Below are 14,105 nucleotides of genomic sequence, written 5' to 3'. Positions count from 1 at the left end.
TAGGGGCAGCTTTCTCATGCAAAGTTTGGGCTGTTCTTTGGCTCAAGCAGTGGTACATAAAATGGCAATCAGGGACCTCTTTAGGGCGACTGTCCTGTTCTGTAAGTGAGATGTAAATCCAAGGCTGGTAGCCTGCTCTGCAGTATGTGAGGTTGTATAAATGAGAGGGTACTTTGCAACTTGGATGGGAGAAATGGATAAAATATGGAACGATAGGAAATTCCTATTTAGAGAACATTGAAACCCAAATTTATTGCTCATTTTTTTCTAGCTAAAAATGAGAAAATTATCTTTTTTTTATTTTTTTTAATTTATGATAGTCACAGAGAGAGAGAGAGAGAGAGGCAGAGACACAGGCAGAGGGAGAAGCAGGCTCCATGCACCGGGAGCCCGATGTGGGATTCGATCCCGGGTCTCCAGGATCGCGCCCTGGGCCAAAGGCAGGCGCCAAACCGCTGCGCCACCCAGGGATCCAGAAAATTATCTTTTTTTCTCTCTTGAAGTCACTATGTATAATTTGATTACAGAAGACCTGGGTGACCTTAAGCAATTGATGTAAGTTGTCTGAACTTTATCGTCTGCACAAAGGGGATGCACTTTACAAAGGGCCAAATGAGGTTCCCCCAAGATCCTGACTGTGAAAGGCATTTGGATGTGCTAATGGTACAAATGATTTCTACCATTTTTCCACTTTAAAAATGTGTGTGGAAATAATATACATTTTTCAGTAATATGTTCAGAGTCCTTTAAAATCTCCTCCCCCCAATTAACTCCGCCTTTCCTATTGGTATGCATCTGTGCTTCAATTACACAATCTTACTCAGACAGCACATGTACCTTCTGGAGTGGCAAGTCATGTGGATGCTGGACCCTCCCTGAGAGAATCTTCTTTAGACTTCAGTAAGAGGGTCTCCCGGACACTATCAATGAGGCTTTTTCAGGAGGATTTCTATATGGTTGTTTCATTCCTTATAATCCTGGGAACAAGGCCTGAACGCAGGCTCTTGGAATGGCTTCAAGAAGATCACAGTCATCCCACGCCTAGGGTGGGTGGCCTGGCCTGCACCAGGAGGGAAACAAATCATAAGCACAGAAGGACACCCCAATCCCCTGACAGATGCTCCTCTGACAAAAAACAGACAAGGCGAGAAAAAGTCACTGCCAAAGGATCTTCAACACCAGTTCTGTTGCAAAATCCAATCTCATGTTTGTGATTTATAACCCTCCTGGTGTGAAGGACTCAGATTTTAATGCCTGGAGGGGAAAATGATTCTTTAGCTTGAGACATTACTGTGCACAGTGATGTAAGGAAGAGCAGGGAAACAAAAGAGCAAAACTACCCCTGCTGTGTGCCAGTGTTGATTCTACTACTCTGGTTATCAGTGTTCTGCTTCTAACCAATTGATAATTCTCAAATTGGGAATGACATGATGTAGTTTTCGGTCATTTGTTTAAGGAGTCTTTTTGGTCGTATCTGAATGTACTGGGCTGTGAAATATGTAGGAACCTCCACAAATGTGACCGCAAGTTCTTTGATTCTCCTCCCATTGAGACATAGGCTCTATTCTCCTTCTCCATGAACCAGCCTGGCCTCTGATTGCGTGGAGCAATAGAATATGGCAGGAGTGGTACTATGCCAGCTCCAGGCCTGGCCTTTTAAAGGACCAGCAGTGTCTATCATGGTGTCTTGGAGCTCTTGGCTGTTGTATAAGAAATATAACTAACTTGCTAGAGAAACCACATGGAGAGGTCCTGAGACTACATGCAAGTAGAGAAGAGAACCACTGAGCCAGCCTTCCTGTTGTCTTGGACTTTTCAACCCAGCCCAGCTGCTGATTGAACACAGTATGGTGTCCCAGTTGACACCATGTAGAACAAAAGATTTGTTCAGCCAAACCTTGCCCATATTCCTGGTCTACAGAAGCATGGTTGATGTGGTAAGCCACTAAATTTGAGGTGGTCTTTAAAGATAATGATAAATAGTCAAAAAACAGCAGCAGTAAAGGAAGCTAGGGTGGGGTTGGACCTAAGAGAAGAGGGTAAAAAAGCCAGAGAATAGTGGATGAGTCATAAGACGACTATCCCAGTTAGAGGGTATCATGGGGTCAAAATGCCTAAAAGTTTAATTGTGCGTCTTTTGAGCCTTTGAAAACTCCAGATCCATTTAGGCAGTGACAGTGTCAAGGGGGTTAGGGCAGAGGATTTAAAAGAGGCCAAGCTCAGACTCAGGTCGTAGGGGCATTGGGATCCCTTACCTTCTGGCTGGTTGGTGCAGGGCCCGCCCCCCAAAGAAGAGATATGAAGTGGTAGGAAGTGTTTCAGAGCCTCAGAGGAACAGCATGAAAGTCAGGCACAGGATCCATCCCCAGAGGGTCCCTAACAGACAAGTTGAGAGAGACACTCAATCATGTGAGTATGGAAATAGGGGGAGGACTCACAGTGGAGGCTGTGCCTCAACAGCCTAGGAGTGCCTTGGATGCTCCGTACTGAGTCTCAGGCCTGGGAAATGCTGAAGAGAAAGGTTAAGAGTTTGTAGAAGTGACTTCCCATCTATTTATATATATAAGCATGGACAGATACATAGATAGATATGGATATTGTTTTGTAATTGTTAGGGTCCCGAGGGAAACCAATGCCTTGCTTTAAAGGATTTGATTAAAAAGTCTTACATGAAGAAATCATGTACAGAAGTGCAGGCTGGTATATAGAAGAGGGTTAGCATAATAGGCTGCTACCCTTGGAGAGGCTTGTTTGTAAAGCTGGTCCTTGACTGGCACCTGGGAGCTTGGATATGGAGAGGGTTCCCATTATTCCCTGGTAAGAATGGCTCACTGTGCACAAACCACTTGTGCAAACAATATGGTTTATGCTGAACACCTACTTTCCTTCTAGGAGTCTAGGGTTTTGGTAGGTGCTGTACAAAAGGTGCTTATGTGACTGGCCCCCAGTAAAAGTTTTGGGCACTGAATCTCTAATGAGATTTCCTGGTAGGCAACATTTCACCCATGCTGCCACAACTCGTTGTGGGGGGAAATAAGCACATCTTGTGTGATTCCGCTGGGAGGATACCCTTGGAGTTCGTACCTGGTTTGTTCTAGACTTTACCCTTTCCTTTCCCTTTTGTTTATTTCCCCTTTTGCTGTAATAAATCTGAGCCTTGAATATTGAGCAATGTGTATCCTCATAGTGAACCATGTAACCCGGGGGTGATTTTAGCTCCTCTTCCCCAATGCATCAGGGTAAAGAGAAACATTCAGGGAGGGTGAGGCATCCAGTGACCAGGAAGAGCAGGAAGCCCTTACCATCCTTAGACCTGAAGAGGGGCAGGAGAAGGCAGCAGTTGCCAGGACTTGGAGAGAGATAGAGCTGTAGAAAGGGGATACTTTATGAGAGCTGAGGCTTTGGTGGAGAAACACAGCCCTGAACAAACACATCCCTACTACTTCCTCCTCCTGATCTCCAACAACCAGCTGGTACCTCCCATTGGCCATACTCTACTGGGAGGCAGAGGGCAAGGGAGACTGGTAGAGTCAGCCTCCTGGGGCACAGTGTAAGAGACAGATGGTGAAGAATGGATCTGAGCAGGCAAGCAGAATAACTGGGACAAGCTTAAAAGCAAATAATTTTTAACTGTTACTGAGCTAGGTTGGTAAGTCAGCTTATTACTAAAAGGTCGTTATCTCACATTGTATTACTCAAACCCTGAGTGGATCTTTATTGCACATATAGAATAAAGTCCAAATTACTCAGCATGACATTTCAAGGCCCTTAACCTAGACCAAGATCCCTTTTGAATTTCCTGTCTCCTTCTCCTGTGGGGTGTGGGGAATACACCCTACATTCCTGATGCACCATCACTAGCCATTGCTTTAGTATAGCAGCATTCTCTAGACTTCATATTTTGCTTTCCTCTTTCTTGTACTTTTCATGTTCTCCTTGTTACTTCTGCTTCATGAAGTCCTACCTATGCTTTAGGGAGCAGTTTAACTGTCATGCTGCTTACAATGGCTGCTCCTTGAAATCCCAGCCATTCTCCTGTCCCCTGGTATTAAGCAGCCTACCATGGGTGGGGGTTGGGCCATGTCTTTCTTTACCAGCCCCCATCAGTGTCCAAGACAGAGGCCATGGGCCCCATCTAGGAATGTTCAGATGAACCCTGACCTATGAATTTTCTCACACATTGGCTTCCCTTGTAGGGTAACTCATTCTGAGCTGTTACTGTGGTGCTACTCTGGTACTCCCACAGTGCTGCAGATCTTAATCATCCCTTTGGTTCATAACTAACCAATGCGGGTGCCAGACCCGTGTTTCTGCAGACCCCAAGGCAGGTACTGGGACTCTCCTTGCTGGGCCTGGAGCAGCTCAGTCCCCTGACCCTCTGTAGACTGACGCTGGACATTGTGCACATGTCTAGGTCTTTATTAAGTTATAATCAGATTGAAGACAGTGACTGTTGCATATTCATCTTTACACTCACCGGACTGATTAGTAACTCATGCATCAAGGGTGTTCCATACACATTGCTGAACTGAATTAATTGGAATAAAAATAAATAATATCACATTTTTTACCTTCTAATCTCTGTCACTTTAGGAAGTCAGAGAAATAAATTGTTCCAGTTTCTAGTTTTGAAACTGAGAGTCCTAAGAAATAAGGAGAAAACAAATCTCCTCTGGAGGACTTTTTCTGTACCCTGGAGATTTCACCTTTGAGAAACAAAATGAGTCAGCCATTCTAGAAGGAAGAAAAGATTTCTGTGATATGACCTCCCCTTACCACTTATGGGCAAACTAATGCACAAAGCTAAAACTTGCAATTTTAATGATAAAGTCAGTTTTTCAATTTTTAAATAAAAAATGAGTTTAGACTTATTACCAGAGATTTAAAGTCACTCTGGAAGCTGTTTTATGTGACCACAGACCATAGTTTCTTTTTTTCCTAAGGCCATATAGAATAAAAACTTGATTAGAAATTAATTTTTAATATTCCAAAAGGTTGACATCACTAAAAACTGGTATCCTAGCAACAAGAAGTGAGACAATGGGCTGAGTAGATGCAAACCATGGATAGATATTCCACCTGGAACTTTTAAAAAAAAACGGCAGTTGATAAGGCGACCAGCTCATAGACATGGCTGAGCAGGCATTAAATTAAGTTCTTGAATGAAAGATTTTAGGGAGAGAAAATTTTCACTTAATTTGGCAATGTTTATGGCTTTATACTCCGTGAAGATTAAGGAGTTTTTGAATGAGCTATTCTGAAAGCTGGCCATTTAAATTTTGCATAGGATTTCGGGAAATAAACAATTTAATTCTTCCATACACCAAACCTCTCTAGGATCTATCTAAAGAAGCCCTTTGATAAGGAAAATATAGTAAGCTTTACCAAACAAGAAATCAAATAATAATCTTTGTGGAGTAGTTAGGGGACTGGGTTGTAGACTCCATTTGTTTTAAATGCAAAGCAAGCATTTACCGGATTTATTTAACTTGACTACATGTTCTTAAAAATGCTAAGTGTGCTTTACTCCCCTGGAAACACTGGGATACCTTAATAAACTATTACCTCACTCTAGTTATTGAGTTTTTCCCAACCAAGTTCAGAGTTATTTTTACAAAAGTTTTACTTAGACAGAATTCATACATGGTAAGATTCACCCCTTTAAAGTGTACAATTCAGTGGTAGTTAGCCCATGCAGAATCGTGTTGCTATCTGGTTTCAGAGCATATTCATCTCTGTGCAACCCTCATCTTTTATTTCTATGGGTTTGCCTATTGGGGACATTTCGTGTGAATGGAATCACACACTATGTAGCCTTTGTCCCTGGCTTCTTTCACTTAGTATAATGTTGGTAAGGTTCATCCATGGAGCATGCGTTAATATTTCATTTCTTCTAAGTGCCAAATAATTTTCCATGGTATGGATTTATCAGTTGATGGACATTTGAGTTGTTTCCATCTCTTGCCATTTTAAATAATACTTCTGAACTTTAGTGGAAAAATTTTTGTTTAAACATCAGTTTGCGGTTGTATTGGGCATATATCCAGGTGTGGAATTTCTAGATCATATGGTAATTTTATGTTTTACATTCGAGGAGTTACCACACTGTTTTCCAAAACAGCTGCACCACTTTACATTCCCAGAGCAATTTTTGAAGGTTCTAATTTCTCCATATTCTCACAAATACTTGTTATTATATGCCTTTTTTTAGTATAGCCATCCTCATTATGTAAAGTGATATCTTATTGCAGTTTGATTTGTAATTACCTATGATTAATAATGATAAGCATCATTTCCTATCCCCTTTGACCATTCGTAGCTTTTCTTTGGAAAAGCTCTATTCAAATCTTTTGTCCATTTTTAACTGGGTTATTTGCCTTTATTACTGCGTTGTAAGTGTTCTTTATACACTCTGGAAATAATTCTTTTTTTCAGATATACGATTTGCAAATAATTTCTTCATTCCTAGGGATTGACTTTAAATGAAAGACTATTTTTTAGGGAAGTTTTAAGTTCATGATAAAATTAATCAGAAAGAACAGAGAGTTCTCATATCCCTTCTGCCCCCATACATGAACAACCTCCCCACTATTAACATCCCCCTGTACCAGAATGGTACATTTGTTACAACTGACGAACCTACATTTCTACATCATTGCCACCGAAAATTGATAATTTACATTAGAGTTCACTCTCAGTTTTGTACATCCTATGGGTTTTAACAAATGTATAATGACATACATCCACCATTATAGTATCGTACAGAATACTATATGCTCACTGCTCTACTGCTCTAAAAATAATTCTGCACTCCAGCTACCTTCCTTTTCCCTTCCCCCAGCAACCATTGATTTTTTTTTTACTGTCTCTATAGTTTGCCTTTTCCTAAATGCCATATAATTGAAATCCTGCAGTGACCTAGCCTTTTTCAGATTGGCTTCTTTCGCTTTATATTATGCAATTAACTTTCCTCTATGTATTTTCATGGCTTGATAGCTCATTTCTCTTTAGAGTTAAAATATATTCTGTTGTGTGGATGTACCACAGTTAATTATCCATTCACCTACTGAAAGACATCTTGGTTGCTTCCAAGTGTTGATGATTATGATCAAAGCTGCTATAAACATGCATGTGCAGGTTTTTGTGTGGATGTGTTTTCAGCCATTTTGGGCAAATACCAAGAAACAAGATTGCCAGATCATATGATAAGAGTATGTTTTGTGGGAAACTGCCAAACTGTCTTTCAAAGTGGATGTACCATTTTGAATTCCCATCAACAATGAATGAGAGTTCCTGTTGCTGCACATCCTTGCTAGCATTTGGTGTCATTAGTGTTTTGAATTTTTGCCTTGTTCACTTTTTACTATCTTGGCAATGTCCTTTAAAACACAAAAACTTTCAGTTTTGATGAAATATAATTTATTTATTTTTGTTCTTGTTTGTGCTTTAGTGTCATATGTAAGAAACTATTGCCTAACCTATGATCATGAAGATTCACTCCTATGACTGTAAGGAAACCAGGGATAAGGAAACAAACCAGAATTTTATGCTTCAGCTCTTACATTTAGGTGTATACTCTATTTTAACTTATCTTGTATTTGTGTGAGGTAGGGATCTGACTTCGCTGTTTCGACTGTGAATATCCAGTTATCCCAACACCATTTGTTGAAAGGACTATTCATTCCTTATTGAATAGTCTTGGCATCTTTGTTGAAAATAAATAGATCATAAGTGCAAAGGTTTATTTCTGGACTCTCAATTCTATCCTTATGTCCATACAACACTGTCTTGATTATTATATCTTTATGTTAAGTTTTGGAACCATGAAATGTGAGCACTCCAATATTGTTCTTTTTCAAGATTGTTTTGGATATTCTGGGTCCTTGAGATTTCCATGTAAATTTTAGAATAAACGTGTCCCTTTCAACACAGAAGTGTACTGGCAGGGCACCTGGTGTCTCAGTCGGTTAAGTGTCTGACCCTTGATTTCAGCTCAGGTCATGAGATTGAGACCTGCTTTGGGCTCTGTGCTCAGCATGGAGTCTGCTTGGGATTCTCTCTTTTCTTCTCCCTCTGCTCCTCACCCTGCTCTCTCTATATACATATCTACATACATAAAATCTTTAAGAAAAGTGTACTGGGATTTTGATTAAGAATGCATGGGATATATAGATAAATTTAGGAAAAACTGACATAATAACAATATGTTCTCTGATCTGTGAAGATAGCATATCTTTCCATTTATTTAGATCTTCTCCAGAATATTTGGTAGTTTTCAATGTACATGTTGTAGACATATTTTGTTAAATTTTTTTCTAATATTTAATATTTTTGCATTTCGTTAGCAAAATAATAGACACATAGATCAGTGAAACAGAATAGAGAGCCCAGAAATAGACTCACACAAAAACAGTCAACTAATCCTTGACAAAGGAACAAAAAAATTCAATGGAGAGAAGATGGTCTTTCCAACAAATGGTTCTAGAACAACTAAACATTCGTATGCAGAAAATGAACTTAAACACAGGCCTCACATTTTTCACAAGACTTAACTCAAAATTGATTGTAAATCTAAATTTAAAATATAAAAGTTTAAGCACTTCTTGAAAAAGTAAAGGAAAACTTGCATAGCCTTCTGTATAGTGATGAGTTTTTAGGTAGAACACCAATAGAAATGAAAAATATGATGAATTGGACTTCCTTAAAAATAAAAACTCCTGCCCTTTAAAAGACACTGTTAAGAGAATGAAAAGACAAGCCTCAGACTGGGAGAAAATATTTACAAAATACATATCTGATAAAAGATGCATCTAAAACCTACAAAGGACTCAAACTCAACAATAAGAAAACAAATAATCCAATTTTAAAAATCAGCAAAAAATCAGAGAAGATACACAAATAACAAATAAGCATATAAAAATGCTCAACACTATTTGCCACTAGGGAATTTCAAAGTAAACAACAACAAGAAATCACTACACACCTGTTAAAATGACTAAAATCCCCCAAACTGACACTACCAATTGCTGGTGAGGATTCAGAGCAACAGGAACTCTCATTCATTGATGGTCAGAATGCAAAATGATTCAGCAACAGTGAAAGGCAGTTTGGCTATTTCCTGCAAAACTAAAAATATTTTACCATATGATCAAGTAATCATGCTACTAGGTATTTGCCCAGATAACTTGAAAACATACCCACACAAAAACCTACTTGTTCAGCTTTATTCATAATCTCCAAAAAAGTGATGACCGTATCTCTCAACAAGTGAACTGATAAACAAATTGTAGTACATCCACTCAAAGCAAATTTATAGCATAAAAAATAAACCTTAATGAATGCAAAATTTTAAAAATATATCATTTGGGAGGTCAGAAAATCTCAGAATGGAGTGTAGAATGCGAAAAAACCTGTATGACAGGTATATGAAATAACCACACTAAGGGTGTGGGAGAGAGAGTGCTGATCTGAGTATCTTTTAAAATGAGTGGAGTCTATAAAAACTAAAGGCAAAATAAACCTTTAGTACATAAGCATAATAGTCTAGTTGATAGCATTGTTTCCCATAGAGGTGGAAGTTAAGAATTCCGAAGCCACTGGACATGTATACTGGAAATGAATAATTAAGAAATTGGATGGTAGAGAGTGACAACTAGGTTATTCATTGTTGGAGTGGGAGATTATAAGGGAGGAGGCTAGAATGATCCTTGTGCTAATGGATTAAGTTGGAGACATCATATGAAGTGATGGTTAACTTAATAGAAATTCACATGGTTACATTAGAAGTATTTATAGTTATGTGTATATACACTAGGTCATTTATATACATGGAAATATGTTCACATATATATCTTCATGCTCTGTCACCTAAGAGGGATTAGAAGCAATGACACCGTGATAGTAATGAATACACGTTGTGCCCAGATCTTGGTTTCCAAATACCATTCTCCAGTTAAAAAAATCAGATCTCTTTTTCCTGGAGCAAGAAATATATAAGATGCTTCTCTAGTGCCAAAAAGTTAGAAAGTGCTCAAAAACACTCTCACAACAGATGGGGACATGTCAAAGGGGCACAGGAGTCAGCTGAAAGAGCTCCCAGTGGCCAAAGCTGGGAATATCAGAGCTACAAAATAAACATAGTGTTGGATTATAACCCAAAGTATAAAATCAATACCCATGAGTCCATACTGATATAAATAAATGATTGAACGAAGAAATGGGAAAGAACGGATAAATCATTTGTGCAGAAGAATCTCAAATAAGTTAGGTAGATACTCACCCCTGAAGGAGGTGGAGCATAACTCTTCACTCCTTAAGTACAGGTTGTGCATAGAGAAAACTTTCAAAGAGTAAAACTGGAAGGAATTGGCGGGGGGAGTGAGGGGAGTGGGGGTGGGGTGGGGGTGGCATGGGTCGCTTTACCCGAGGTGCTAGCTTATTTTGCATACGCCTTCCAGAAGAATAACAAAGGAAGACCATATGGTAAGAGTTTTGCTAATTCTTTTAAGCTTCCATTTAGTGTCCTGATGCAGAAAATTACTAAATGCTACCCTGGGATTTTGAAGGTATAAATACAGCTCAGAAAAAGCTCTGTGAATCCCCTTGGAAGAAACTCTTGTTTTAGGAAAATGTGGTTCATTAACTGTGATAATGGATCAGAGATAGATGGATATGCAAGCATTTTTTTTTTTTATTTTTATAAATTTATTTTTTATTGTTCAATTTGCCAACATACAGAATAACACCCAGTGCTCATCCCGTCAAGTGCCCCTCTCAGTGCCCATCACCCAGTCACCCCCACCCCCCGCCCACCGCCCCTTCCACCACCCCTAGTTCATTTCCCAGAGTTAGGAGTCTTTCATGTTCTGTCTCCCTTTCTGATATTTCCCACTCATTTTTTCTCCTTTCCCCTTTATTCCCTTTCACTATTTTTTATATTCCCCAAATGAATGAGACCATATAATGTTTGTCCTTCTCTGATTGACTTATTTCACTCAGCATAATACCCTCCAGTTCCATCCACCATTTGCTTCGACGTGGATGGAACTGCAAGCATTTTTAGAACAAGAACCCTTGAGTTTGTGCAAATGATGCATGTGCATGGATTAGATGTGGGAATAAGATTATTATTGAAATGTGGTAAGGAGAAAAAGCGGAATCTTGGGCAACCTCTGAGATTAAGGTAGTATTTCTCAAATAGTTTTGACCTGACCCCTGTAAGAAAATAATTTTACATCATGATTTAGTATATGTATATGCATTTGTATTGTGTATAATTCAAATTATTATTTGCGTTCTCTTCTATTTGACTTTGTTAAAATGTTAATTTCACCCATTAAATTGTTTTTTACCTCCCACTAATGAGTCAAGGTTTACAATTATTTCCCAAACACTTCATTATAAAAAAAAAATTCAAACACACAGAAAAGTTTAAAGAATTGTGTGTTGTACAATGCTGTACGTTGGTTGAACATTCACATGCCCACCATTTGGTTTCAATAATTCAAATTTAGTTTCACATACTGAAATGCTTGATATATTTACTACAAACTAGAATTCAATATTTTTTATGGTTATCTTTTTTAGATGAAGTTTACATACAGAAAAATATAAAATTTAAATTTGTATTAGTTTCCTAGGGGTGTTGTGACAAATTGCCATAAATTATGTGGTTTCAAACACAAGGTGTCTATTCCTTTTTAGTTTTGGGGATTAAAAGTCTGACATCAAGGTATTGGCAAGGTTGGTTCCTTCTGGAGGCTCCGAGGGAGGATATTTCAAGCCTCCCTCTTGGCTTCTGGTGGCATTCCTTGGCTTGCAGCTATAATTACTCCAGTCTCTGCCTCCATCATCACATGGCATTTTCCTTGTGTTTTTCTGTATCTGTGTCTTCACAAAGCCTTCTTGTAAAGACACTAGTCATTGGATTTAGGGCTACCATAGTCCAGTATGACTTCATTCTAACTTGACTACATCTGCAAAGACCTTATTTCTAAATAAAGTAGTTGTATTTACAGGTACTAAGAGTTAGGACTTCAGCATATCTTTCTGGGGGGATACAGTTCAACCCAGAATAATGTACATGGCTTGTACATGGCTTATTCCATGAGATTTCACAAATGTATCTGCCTGTCCTACTGACATTCTTAAGATGTGCAACATTACTGCTCTCCCAAGAAGTTCCCCGAGTCACTTCCCAATCAGTCCTCACATTTACCCTTTCTTAGAGGCAAGTCAGAGATCTTTAAAACTATAGATCATTTTACCTATTCTAGAACTCCATATAAAAGAACCGTATAGTATGTGTCCAGCTTCTTTCACTCAGATGCTTTTGAAATTCATCCATGTACTTTTGTGTATAAGTAATTGTTTTTTCTTATTGTTGAATAATATTTTATTAAAGGAATACATTATAGTTTGTCCACTATCTTGGTGGAGGTCCAGGCCATTTCCAGTCTTTGGCTATTACCCATAAAACTGCTAAGAACATTTTTGAACCAGTTTTTTGTGGACATATGCTTTCATCTCTCTTGGGTACTGTGTTAGGTTTCTATTGCTGCTGTAACAAATTGTCACAAACTTAGTGGTTTAAACAATACATATATCTTCTAGTTCTGCAAACCAGGAACTGCAATTCAGAAACCCAACATAGCTCTCGTTGGTCTAAAATCAAGGTGTTGGCAGAATTATATTCCTTTCTGGCATCTCCAAGAATGGGGTGAGGGGATCTGTTTCCTTTTCCAGCTTCTAGAAGTCACCCACTTTCCTTGGTTCATCTTCAAGGAAGATGAACCCTTTCTCCATCTTCAAAGCCATCAACATTTGAGTTCTATGACCATTTTTCTGTAATCACATGTCCCTCTTATTCTCTTTTTTGCTTCCTCTCTCACTTAAATAACCTTAATTACATTGTGATTACATTGTCTTAGTCCAGAACAATCTCCTTCTTTTAAGGTCATCTGGTTAGTAACTTTAATTCCATTTGCAATGTTAATTCTCCTTTGCTGAGTAACACAGGTTCTTCGGATTAGGATCTGGACATCTTTGGGATGGCCATTGTACTGCCTGCCATAGGTATGTAGTCAGGAGTGGAATTGCTGTTCATAGAAAAGATTCCTGTTGAACTTTGTAAGAAACTGCCAGAATTCCTCTCAAAGTGATTATAAAATTTCATACTTCCACCAACAATGTATGAGCATTTCTGGTTGTGACACATCCTTGTCAACATTTGTTGCTGTCTTTCTTATTGTAGCCATTCTAGTGGATATGGTGTCTCATTGTGGTTTTAACCTGCTTTTCTACGATGCGGCACTTTTTCATTTAATTTGCTTATTAAGCAATTTTTGCACATTACTTTTGTGAATTTTTTCTTCAAATATTTTGCTCATTTTTATTAGGTTGTTAGTTTGTTACTGAGTTGTATGAGTTCTTCTCATATTCTGGATATCAGTCTTCTTTTATATATATGTTTTGCTAATGTTTTTTGAGTCTGTGGTGACATTATCAGGGGCCTGCTCTACTATCCTTGGGATAGTCTCCTTGTACTAACCCCCTTCGTTTTTCCAGGATGGCTGCCGTAGGTCCAGGCATTACATGAAGATGCAACATCCCATAAAATAACATCTGTTTCTCTTTTATGTGTCCTTTAGAGCTTTAAAAAGAAAGGCAAAAAGCAGAAAAAAAATTTTTTAGGCGCATGTGCTCTAGTAGAATTCCACACACATCTCTTTAGTTAGAATAAGCCTACCACTACATTAATCAGCAACAAGGAAAATGGCACCACTCTAATTAACTGGGTCTAATCAGAGTGTGGAACAAAATCTGGATCTTCTAGGATGGAAGAAGGTTATTAGGTATTGGGTTGGGGGTGGGGGAGGAACAACAAACCTTGCCACCTCCACTGGAGAGCCTCTATTACTGGGTGTTTCTATTACTAAGTCCTAGCACCATGTGTCAGAAGCAGACAGTCTATGTACTCTGCCCTTCAGAGGCTTTAAAACTACCACCTCCCACTCTATCCTTTGAGATTCCTGGCAATGGGGTTCCCAGTTGCTTTTGTCCCTCATACAAAAGCACAGTTCTTTTCATATAAAGTCCTTCTGTTT

This window comes from Nyctereutes procyonoides, unplaced genomic scaffold (genome assembly GCF_905146905.1).
Source record: "Nyctereutes procyonoides isolate TBG_1078 unplaced genomic scaffold, NYPRO_anot_genome, whole genome shotgun sequence".
Classification (NCBI taxonomy): domain Eukaryota; kingdom Metazoa; phylum Chordata; class Mammalia; order Carnivora; family Canidae; genus Nyctereutes; species Nyctereutes procyonoides.
This window is presented reverse-complemented; position numbering follows the sequence as displayed.